We start from the raw sequence: 10,000 nt of genomic DNA on the forward strand, positions 1-10,000 counted from the left end.
AATCATGTGTATATTTTGAAGGGACCTGGGAGCTTTCTTAAACACCATTTTAAAAACATGGACCAGCATAACATGTATAACTCAATGCAAACAATACACAAAGCAGAAGGAGAAAGGGGAGAATGAGGACATTGTCTCTTTAATTTTGCATGCATGATAATGTTTTTAACCACTAAGGTCATACCTGCATGTGATGACTGACAACTTTTCAGCTTGATTCAAAGCAAACAGCTGCTGGTTTGATTGCCTAGCAACTAAAAGTTGATGGATGACCCTTAAGATGGATAACTACCATAAATCACCTCATTCAGACTCTCAGGGAAAAAAATTAAAAAACAATGGTTTTCATGACATTTGCTGCACTCCATAATGTGCCATGATAAATTTGGCTACCTTATGGATGCACAGTTGTGCCTGCTGAAATTAGACACTTTTGTTTTCTGCATTCTGCACTTATTGGAGCCCCCTCTGTAAGGTGTGTTCATATTAATATACTCCACTGTCAGAAGAAAGCAGAATACCAGAAGCTACTGTCAGTCACCATGAGGCAGGGAGAATCTCTATTGAATCTCTGCATCACCAAACAGCTTTTAATCAGGAAACAGCAGTCTTATATCATAACTATGGCACTGGGCTACATGTATTAATAATGGTTACAATATATTTAGTGTAATGACTTGACCCCAGTCAACATTATTGATGCCATGATTAATATGAATTTGATAAACTGCTTCCTGTTTGAAGGCATTTCGTATATTTCTCAATGAGGAGAAAAATACTTTTTATGCATAAGTAAATTGTATGGAGGTCTATGGGGTCAGATTCTGATCTCAGTTATGCAGATGTAAATACAGAAATCAATAATTTATGATTTTCAGCAACATTCCAGCAATCAGAATCAGGACCACAAACTATCAGAAGTCCTTATTTTTATTTTATTAGTTTTGATATTAACAGAATTATATTATTGATTCCAAATGGAAGACCATATTCTTCCAGGACAGTGTTCAGACACAAAGGGAAATTCCCCCTATTGTTTCAGATATTGCAATATGTCTGTTTGTTACACACAAAACACATGTGCATTCAGAAGCAGATGTTCACGATTTTTTACCATTGTTTGGGTTTAAAAAAAAGTCTTGCTCCTGATTGTTCATATGAAAAGTCTCTTATTGACTTTTTATAACAGCAGTGACTCCTTGTTTGGTTTCAAAAGGAAAACGAGGTAAACAGACCAGTGAGTTAGTATGTCCCCCCTGGAAATGTAGGCTCAAGTGTTAGTGGGGTGATGAGTACATAAGTGTAAATGAAAATAGTGAGACCTCAGTCCAAGAAGATAGCTGTTTGTCCACATCAATGGGCCACTGAATTATGAGCAATTTCTTTCAAGTTGCCTATAGTGGAATAGGAGGAATGTTGCAGGTTAGAATTGAGATATATTGGCAGAAATGTGTGGGAGAAGCTCGCTCAACACACCTGTCTGTGCTATATCTGGAGCTAATCAGTTCTGTGTGTCACTAACTTCCCTAAGCTTTACCATTTGCTAAATTCATCTGAACATTTTCAGAAGAATTAAACCTAATTCATTTTCGTTAATTTGTTTCTAAAAATCAAACATAAAAAGTCATATTCTAAAGCCTGAGACATTACTGTAACGTATTCAAAGACGCACACTGGCATACGATTGGTGCTATATAAGAAATAATACTTTAACTAAGCCAACTCCTCGGAAACTCTCTTTCTTACAGAGTTGCAAGTGGTTTCTGGAACATTTATTCTGAAAATATATGCATGTTTCTCCCTGCAAAATGCAGATCTCTAACAAATAAAAACATATTATTATATTTATTGGACAGTTGGACCACCAACACTGATGCTCCACAAGCAAGCTGTGCAACCTACCAGGCTGGCCATATCTGTAAGACTCCTCAAGCAGACAGTGAGCATGTAGTTCAGATTTGATTTCCCTTTCTATGAATGGATACAACAATGTGGAATCCTACTTGTTAATATATTTCTTGGCAGCATCTGGAATTCCACATCATGGCAAGTCAAAATCAGTACTGTCACATGACTCAGCCACAGCGCCCCTTAATTCTGTCGTAACGGAAAGTCTGGTAAAGGCAATTTAAACAAATGTAGGTCTTGTCTGCATCTCTGATGTACAGCATGATGTGTTTTAAGCTAAGATTATATTTATATATATATATATATAATATATATATATAACATTTAGGCGGAGCCTCTCTATTTCTGTCTCAGCTCAGTCTCTGACACCCCAGTGAAGGGCCTACTAAAGAGAACAAGAAGGCATGCTGGCCCTTTAAAACTGAAATGCTTGTTTCCTTTCCATAAGAAAAGTAAATCATGCTATAGTGAGTGGAGCTTTGAAAAAGCATCCATCCATTAAAGTTCATGGATCCTCGTTTCCAGATTGTCCCTCCCCTGGCTGTGTCTCAAGTTACAGCCTTGTACAATCCAAGTCTAAATAATATTCACCATGATAAATGACACCATAACTCCGATATCCACAATCAATCTTTGCTTTAAAGATACATCCATCTTCAATAATGTTGATGGGGATTCTGTAAAATGGGAAACGTGACTGTTTTCCCGACCTCCTAACAGTGGGGGAAGGAAGCTCTGAGTGATGGCTGTCAGCCCACATCTGGCTGCAAAAATAAATTAGCCTTATGTAGACAAATGAAAGGACCAGCCCTGACTAGAAAACAGCCACTCCTGAGCAATGGCTAATTTATAGGACTCCTTTCTGGAAAGTTCCTGGCTGAGACTACAGTCTCCTTAGCTATCTCTTTAAATGATATCTGATGCTGTAAATAACTTCAGTGTGGTAGGAACCATGCGAGGTACAAGGAGTGATGGGGGGAGGGAAGGGACAATAACTTTTTCCATTCTTTGTACATGATCAAAATGTAAAATTCCCCTCTCCCCCCCGCCACCAAAGTAACTTCTGTTTCAGCAAAAATATTTTTATACTTTGACATTATGCTCCTCTCTGTTTGACAGAAAATTATTTTCTGCTTTAACTCCTTTGTCATTGCTTGGCTGTAGGACTGAAGTAACTACATTGCAAAAATTAAACTATTCAGTGCCAGTGACACCTTGAGGGGTTTTTTTTCTCCTTAAATACTGATCAGGCTTTTTGGGTTTTTTGTCTCTCTCTCTCTCTTTTTAATGCTTCTTTTAAACACATGTCACACAGAGGGGGTTAAGTCCTAAGCAGGTCACTTCCTTCGCACAGGTGGTGTGCGATGCAAACTCTACGAAGTGGCATACAAAAGAAAATACCTGCTGTATTTATTGCAGCATATGGCTGCAAAATAACCTGAAGGAAAACAGGTAGAGCATGAAAGAAAACTCCCTGTCACCCACACGCATGCACGTGTGCACACGGACATGCGCGCACCCGTGCAAAACACAAATCTCCACCCTTTCATACTACAGCGGCTACACTTTTCCCATGACTGAAATACTTTATTACCTTATTCTTTATGCCTTTGACCTTGTCCTGCGGCAGAAAAAGCCAGGACTTGAATTCTTGTAACGTACAATACAGATGTATATTTTTTTAAAAGTACTTTCCAGCAGCAGGGGGAGAAACAGATCAGGGAGCATAACTTTGCGGGTCCACCAGGGTTATTTCCGTGCACTCAGAGTGGGCATGGTGTTTGGACTTCGTTGCTCGGGAAGGACGATACCCTGGCCGTGGCGACGGTTGGGTGTTGTGGTGGTGAGGGTTAATTGTGTGAAGGTTGAAGAACTTACAGTAATGCTGTGAAGACAGAAACATCACAGGCTTTCCTGGCAAGAGGCTCGGGGAGGGTAGGAGGGGACTGCGAAATGAACTCTCTCAGGCTTTGTCGTGTACGTTTCCCAAGGCCCGGCCTGGCCCCTTTGATAAATGACACATGTCATTCTGTCAGAGGCTGACACTGCAGCTGGGAGGCCTGGTGATGTATGACTCCACTGAAAAGGAAATCAACTTTTTGGCACCAAGTAAGACTGTGCCCTGTATAAGGATTTTGTTTCTCAAAAAGTGAAAGATAGACTTAGGATTTAAAAAAAAAAAAAAAAAAAAAAGTTGAAAAACGGATTGAACGACAGCTTACACTTAACATAAATTAACTCAGTAATGGTGAAATGTGCTAGCCTGTGATAAATAAAAGCTACATTAGTCAATTATTAATCACACTCCAACTTGTAGCCAAAACCCATGACTTAAATCTGAGGCCTGAGCTGCCTTACAAACAGATAAGACAGTGTTTGATAGATGTCTTGCATAGTGTAATCAGGAAGGAATCAAAGGCTTAGTGGTTTAACCAATGGGGGTGCGTGGAAGGTTCTGGAAACTGAGACTGGGTAAAGTGGATAACTGGATTGAAAGCGCCCTTTCACTGGGGATACAGTATATCTTTTGACTGCTTAAAAAGCGAGAGAGAGAAAGAGAGAGAGAGAGAGAGACGTATCTGAATTCGGTTTAATCTTTTTTGTATATCCAGGAATGTCTTGAAACGGTATTTCCCTCCCCCCACCTCCCCCCACCACTACTGTGTTAAATCATTTAAATCTGATCACTATTAAATGGATTCTCACTGAGACATCAAGTGTTTCAAATATGATCGTTTTGCACGGATTACAATTTAAGCATTTTATTTAATCGAATGAACCCACATCGGGCTGCAACACATTCATGCAGATACAAGCTGTAGAGAAAAAGCACAAAGCTGCATAAACTAAATGATTCCTATTCAACCAGGCTCTAAAGACAAAATAAAGGATTTCAGTTTAAAAAAAAAAAAAAAAAGATCAACCGTGGGTAGGGGACAGGGATGCTGTATCTAAGAGACAGTATTAGAAATATCTGAAAGGCTGTGCTTATATGTCACCTGGGAAGGACACAACCTGAGAGTAGCTGCTCTGTTTGTCTGTCTTCTACATACAGGGCCACATAATGGCTTCTCTCACAGTGCAATTTACCCCCAAGCTGACTTTGCCTTACCTCCCTCTCGCCCCCTGAACAGAGGGCAGGCATAAGAGCTAAATGGCCCTTAAACCTCATTCCCCATGCTTAGCAGTCATTTAGAAACAGCACAGGTTTTATGCTGGCCTTCTACACAGAGACAAATTTCACCCTCTCCCCCTGCAGTGTGGAAGGCCCTCACAATGGCCCATCTTCCCTTTAAACTTTTTTTTTTTTTTTTTTTAAATAAACGGGATCTTGAATAAAGCATAGGGCCTTGTGTGGACCCTCTGTACTAGATGAATTGTAACCTTAGGCCCTGAAGTTGCATTTGTTTGTACATGGGCACCTCCCAGGGACCACATGCAGTCAATCACCAGACAGGCAACTTAGGGTCAGATAAGCCTCGTTTTAAAGTCACCTGGAGTTTTATTGCTGATTTCAAGGAGAGCAGCATCAGGCGCTTAGGCTTCAAACACATACTTAAGTGCTTTCCTGAATCGGGCTTTAATGAGCAGTATTTCTTATCATGAGCAGTAGCATTGTTTAGTCATTTGTTTCTCAGTAAGTATTTACATATGCTGTACATAGTTCCCAATAATGTTGGAAATCTATTTTACTTGCTTAACTTCTAGAAAATTCAAACACATACAACAACTGTGATAAGACCTAAGTTTATAACTATGACATGAAAAGATGTATATGTCTAAAGGAAGATGGTAACTGGTCACAATACCAAGCATGAGAGACTTTGAAAGAGAAAACTTCTCTGTGCGTGAATATGCTGCAGAAATCAAATAGTGAATCTTTAGCAAGAGAAATCCCTCTTCCACGCTTCTTCTCCTATACATTATACTTCTTATTATATAACTTGTAATAATACAATAGACTTAGGCTCTGAGGAGGATCAGGATCTTTTTGTGCTAGGTGCTGTACAAATACAGTAAGACAAACAAACAGCTAATCAAAAGAAGATGTGTTGTCCCAGTTTGCTTCAGCCACACAAAGATGAAGACAGGGGTTGAGGATGTTATCTAAAGGTGCCCAAGCAACACTACATGCCGTAGCTGGAGCTTAAACAAAATACACGTGCATACGTGCACACTGGTCCAGCCTCGGTTTCTATATGTGATGATAATAGTATTAGCAGAAAAACCCAGAAGGTGTTGATTTCTTCCTACCACAGCCTTTACCAAGTAGCAAAAGTATACCACAGGTAAAAATCTCAGATAATCTCAACCAGCTAAAAATGACAGCAGTTGTTTGAATCATGGAAGCTCTCAATACCATCCAACTCTAAGATGCTACAGAGGCTGCACAACTGGGAGATTTAAAAAGCATCACTACTACCAATTTCAAAAGTAAAAGTAAAAGGCCTTGTGAAGAACAAACTTCAGTGGCAACCCCTATATGCAGTACAGTTATTTTCCCACTATGCAGGAAAGTTGGCTATGGGAAGGAAGATTAGGAAAAAAAATGTGTATTCAGAAACCCACGTACACACACATACAAGGCCTTGGTGTTTAAAACTTTTACCTTCCTCTTCCTGAAATATAATTTTTTTAAGTCCATAAAAAAATTCAGATAGTGTGCAGAATGTTTATATATTACCAAGGTCTCCCTTTAAAAGGTTTATACTTTTACTTTATGACCTGTCCTTGATTTGACACTTCCGCTCATCAGAAAGGGATTTATAAAATAATCCTGAAGGTGAGGAACAGACATCTGTCAGGGACTGGCTGGGTTTCACTTTGCGAAATTTAAGAAGGGAGAGAAATCCTGTTAAGCTCTCTTTAGTCACCAATAGACATCAAAGGTAATAATTAAAGAAGACAGACGTCATAAAAAATAAATTTATGTAGTTCTTTATAATGCACAAGCGCTCTAGTGTGTAAAACATCTATTAGGGTGAAAGAAAATATAACATTCCAAATCAGCAAAAATCTATTTTGTTTTGTTTTGTTTTTTGCCTATTTGAATTTTTTTTTAATACAAGTTTAAACTGAAGTCTTTCAAAACCTTTGCCATCTGTGGGTACATGAACTATAGATGACCCCGAATGATTTGCACTCTGCTCAGAATCCCTTAGAAAGCACGGGAAAAAGTATCATTAAGAATGACTGATGACTGCCAGTCATGGTTGACCTCACCCAAGCTTTGGTCTCTGCCTCAGTAATAAGCTGTCCTTTATTAGCACCAACACTCCATAAAAGGGGTGTGTTTAGTCACAGGATAGTGGCCTTCTAATGCTCATTGCTTTGCCCTGAAAGATTGATTAGTGCTCATCTTTACTGCCTTCACAGTATATACAGTGACAGTACTGCAGAATGTCAGGGCCCGCAATATTGATGATAAGTACAACTACAAACTAGAGATTTGGAAACCGTGGATGGTTGACAGTTTTCTTTTCAACTGAAAAAGAAACAAAAAACAAAACGCAACACAACAAAACACGTGCGCTACTGATATCCTTGTCTAGACTAAACTTAATTTACGAAAGCCGCTCCTTTTCCAGGAATAAAGACACCTTCAAATATGAAAGAAGGTTGCTTACTTGTGTGATTTTGTTTTAAGAACTCATTTATTTCACCTACCTGGACATCAAGACATAAAAAATACCAAATAGTTGTTGCTTGTCTTCACTTCTTTACTGATATTTCTGTATGACTTTTAAGAGGTATAAACACGAAACACAAATGCCCTTAGTTTAGGACTAATTTCAAAATGCCCTTCAGCGGCAGGTGCCAATTTGAGAAAAAAAATCAGAAGTGAAGGAAATATGTCAGTTGTGTTACGTATGTATTCCTGCACAAATCTGTCCGCATGGCACAACTTGTCCTGCTGTTCTTGTTCGTTTAGGACTTAATTTCTCACCACTGAAGTCAATGGAGTGTTTGCAAGTCACTCAAGTGCAAACAGGTTTGGGACCATAACATGGTAATAGAGGGATACACTGATTGGCAGAATAATGCATCCAGTATGCAAATGTATATAGTCATCCAATATGCACAAAATATTTACAATAAAAGAAGGCCCATCTGCACCCCTTACAGAACGTAGGGGCTGCAGGGAAAAAAGATCACGTAGGAATTAGTGAACTTCTTCATACTAAAACTTCTGATTGCCCAAATTTCTTCACAGAACTATTTCTTTATTTTAAAAAGCTAATTGAAGAGAGTCTCTACGTGTGATCTTTTAACAAGGGGCTTTTTAGCACAAGGCCAACTCAAAGTTATATTGTGATGGTTTAATATGGTACAACTATTCCATATGGCTGTACCTGGGAAACAGTCATTTTGCATGTTACAGCAAGATGCAGCTGAAAAGAGGCATGTTTCACTGTTAGTTTTATATAGCTGGGAACTGAAGCACAGCAGCCTCATACCAAAGAGTATTACAGCAAGAGTTTACTGCATTAATAATAGGATGCCCTACTGCTGTGACACATTCTGTACTTTGAAATAAATATTAGTCACAATAGTTAGGTTTAAATTCATATATTTTAAAGCTAAGCTGCAACAATGACACTTGCAATAGTGATGATTTGCCAATAAGGCATATTAACCATTTTGCAATGAGCTCCTTCTTCTACTGAGGCTGCTGCACTATCTTACAAAGTTATCTTTTAAAAAAAATGGATATTGAAGACTAGATGCTCCAAATTTACATTCACATATTTGGTCTTATTATCAGTTTTTGATTTCTATATCGGAAGTTTATTTGAATGTAATAAATAATTTCCTTTTAAGCTCAAAAAGCATTTCCTGTTACATGTGACTAAATTTTCTAAGACGTGATGACCCTAATACACAACCACTAAAGCCAATAGTAAGACTCCTCACTGACTGGCTTCTTTGGGCTTTGCATCAGGCCCTTGCTGAACAGCATCCATCCTTCTCAAATCCTTCTCTTTCCATACGTTTCCCATCCAATTACTATATTTCAAATGAATAGATTTTAAAAAACCTAGCATTAGATCTACATTGGAATAACCAATGTTTGCCTGGAAAATACAAATTATTGACTGTGGCCGAAAAGGAAATGTACAAATACTCCTAATTCGAATCTAGAAATGCACATCGTTCCCAATACTTTAGGTTGTTTAACTGACCCTGCTGTAGACAGGAAAATGGAGACAATGATAAGCAGCACTGTGACTATTAGCTTAGAGGGATTCTACTTGGCTATTTTCCTGCAGCATGCACTGCAATCACAATAATAAAGAAATCCTGTATTCCACCCTAATTCACCGAGAAATAGAAATGTTGGAAATCTAAAATAATTAAGTCAATTCTAGGTTTTTCAAAATGGAAAGGAAGCCTCTTTTTCATACTAGCTCTGAATTTCACAAGATACAATGGACATGGAAGAAAAAAAAATGTCTATCAACTAAAATAAACTGCTTAGTGCTCCAGCAGTGTGGTGAACGAACAGCAAGAGCAAATCAAGAAATCAGACATTGGGAGAAATAAAAAAAGAAAAGGCTAAACAAGCAGTTTGGTTAACAGGCCTGCTCCAAGAAATATAAAAAGGAAGGAATCACAAAATATGGTCTGAACATATTTTTTTTTTATAATTTTGCTTTATGAAAATATTAAATCTATAACCAATGTAATGGAGCTCAGATGTGAACTATTAGTGAACAAGTATATGAAGGTTGGAATTCAGCTTGGGTACTGTACTCCCACAATGTACAGGATTTCCAAGGAGGTGCTCTAATGGTGGAGCCACACAATCAGATGACCAAACTTAAAAATTGTCTAGAGCTGGCATTCTTCATGCAAAGCTACCTATATCCAGCAAAAGACAAAAACCAGGTGCTTTGGTTCCATTCTTCATCATGTTTAAATATGAAATTAACAATCAACAAAGGCGTAAATGCAAAATGAAAGGATGCGGTAAAACTGCATACCTTAGACATTCCACATCTCACAGAGCCCATGGTATTGGCGCTGGTTGTTTTGTATTTGGGAATTTGCAGTCACAAAAAACCTTTGCCACCTATAGTTAGTACATCTT

General features: G+C 38.3%; 1 protein-coding gene across 7 annotated transcripts in view; it reads right to left on the minus strand.

The window, feature by feature from the left end:
* TSHZ1 (teashirt zinc finger homeobox 1) overlaps window positions 1-10,000 on the minus strand; it is a 68,436-nt gene that overhangs the window by 45,051 nt on the left and 13,385 nt on the right. Inside the window, exon 2 of one of the 7 annotated variants that reach the window (XM_025209694.1) lies at window positions 1,323-1,394. The exons of the other annotated variants lie outside the window; for them this stretch is intronic. The gene's annotated coding sequence lies outside the window, so the exon portion shown is untranslated. The remainder of the gene's footprint in view (window positions 1-1,322; window positions 1,395-10,000) is intronic. 7 annotated transcript variants of the gene reach the window in all.

Source organism: Alligator sinensis, unplaced genomic scaffold (assembly GCF_000455745.1).
Source record: "Alligator sinensis unplaced genomic scaffold, ASM45574v1 scaffold129_1, whole genome shotgun sequence".
Taxonomy (NCBI): Eukaryota; Metazoa; Chordata; order Crocodylia; family Alligatoridae; genus Alligator; species Alligator sinensis.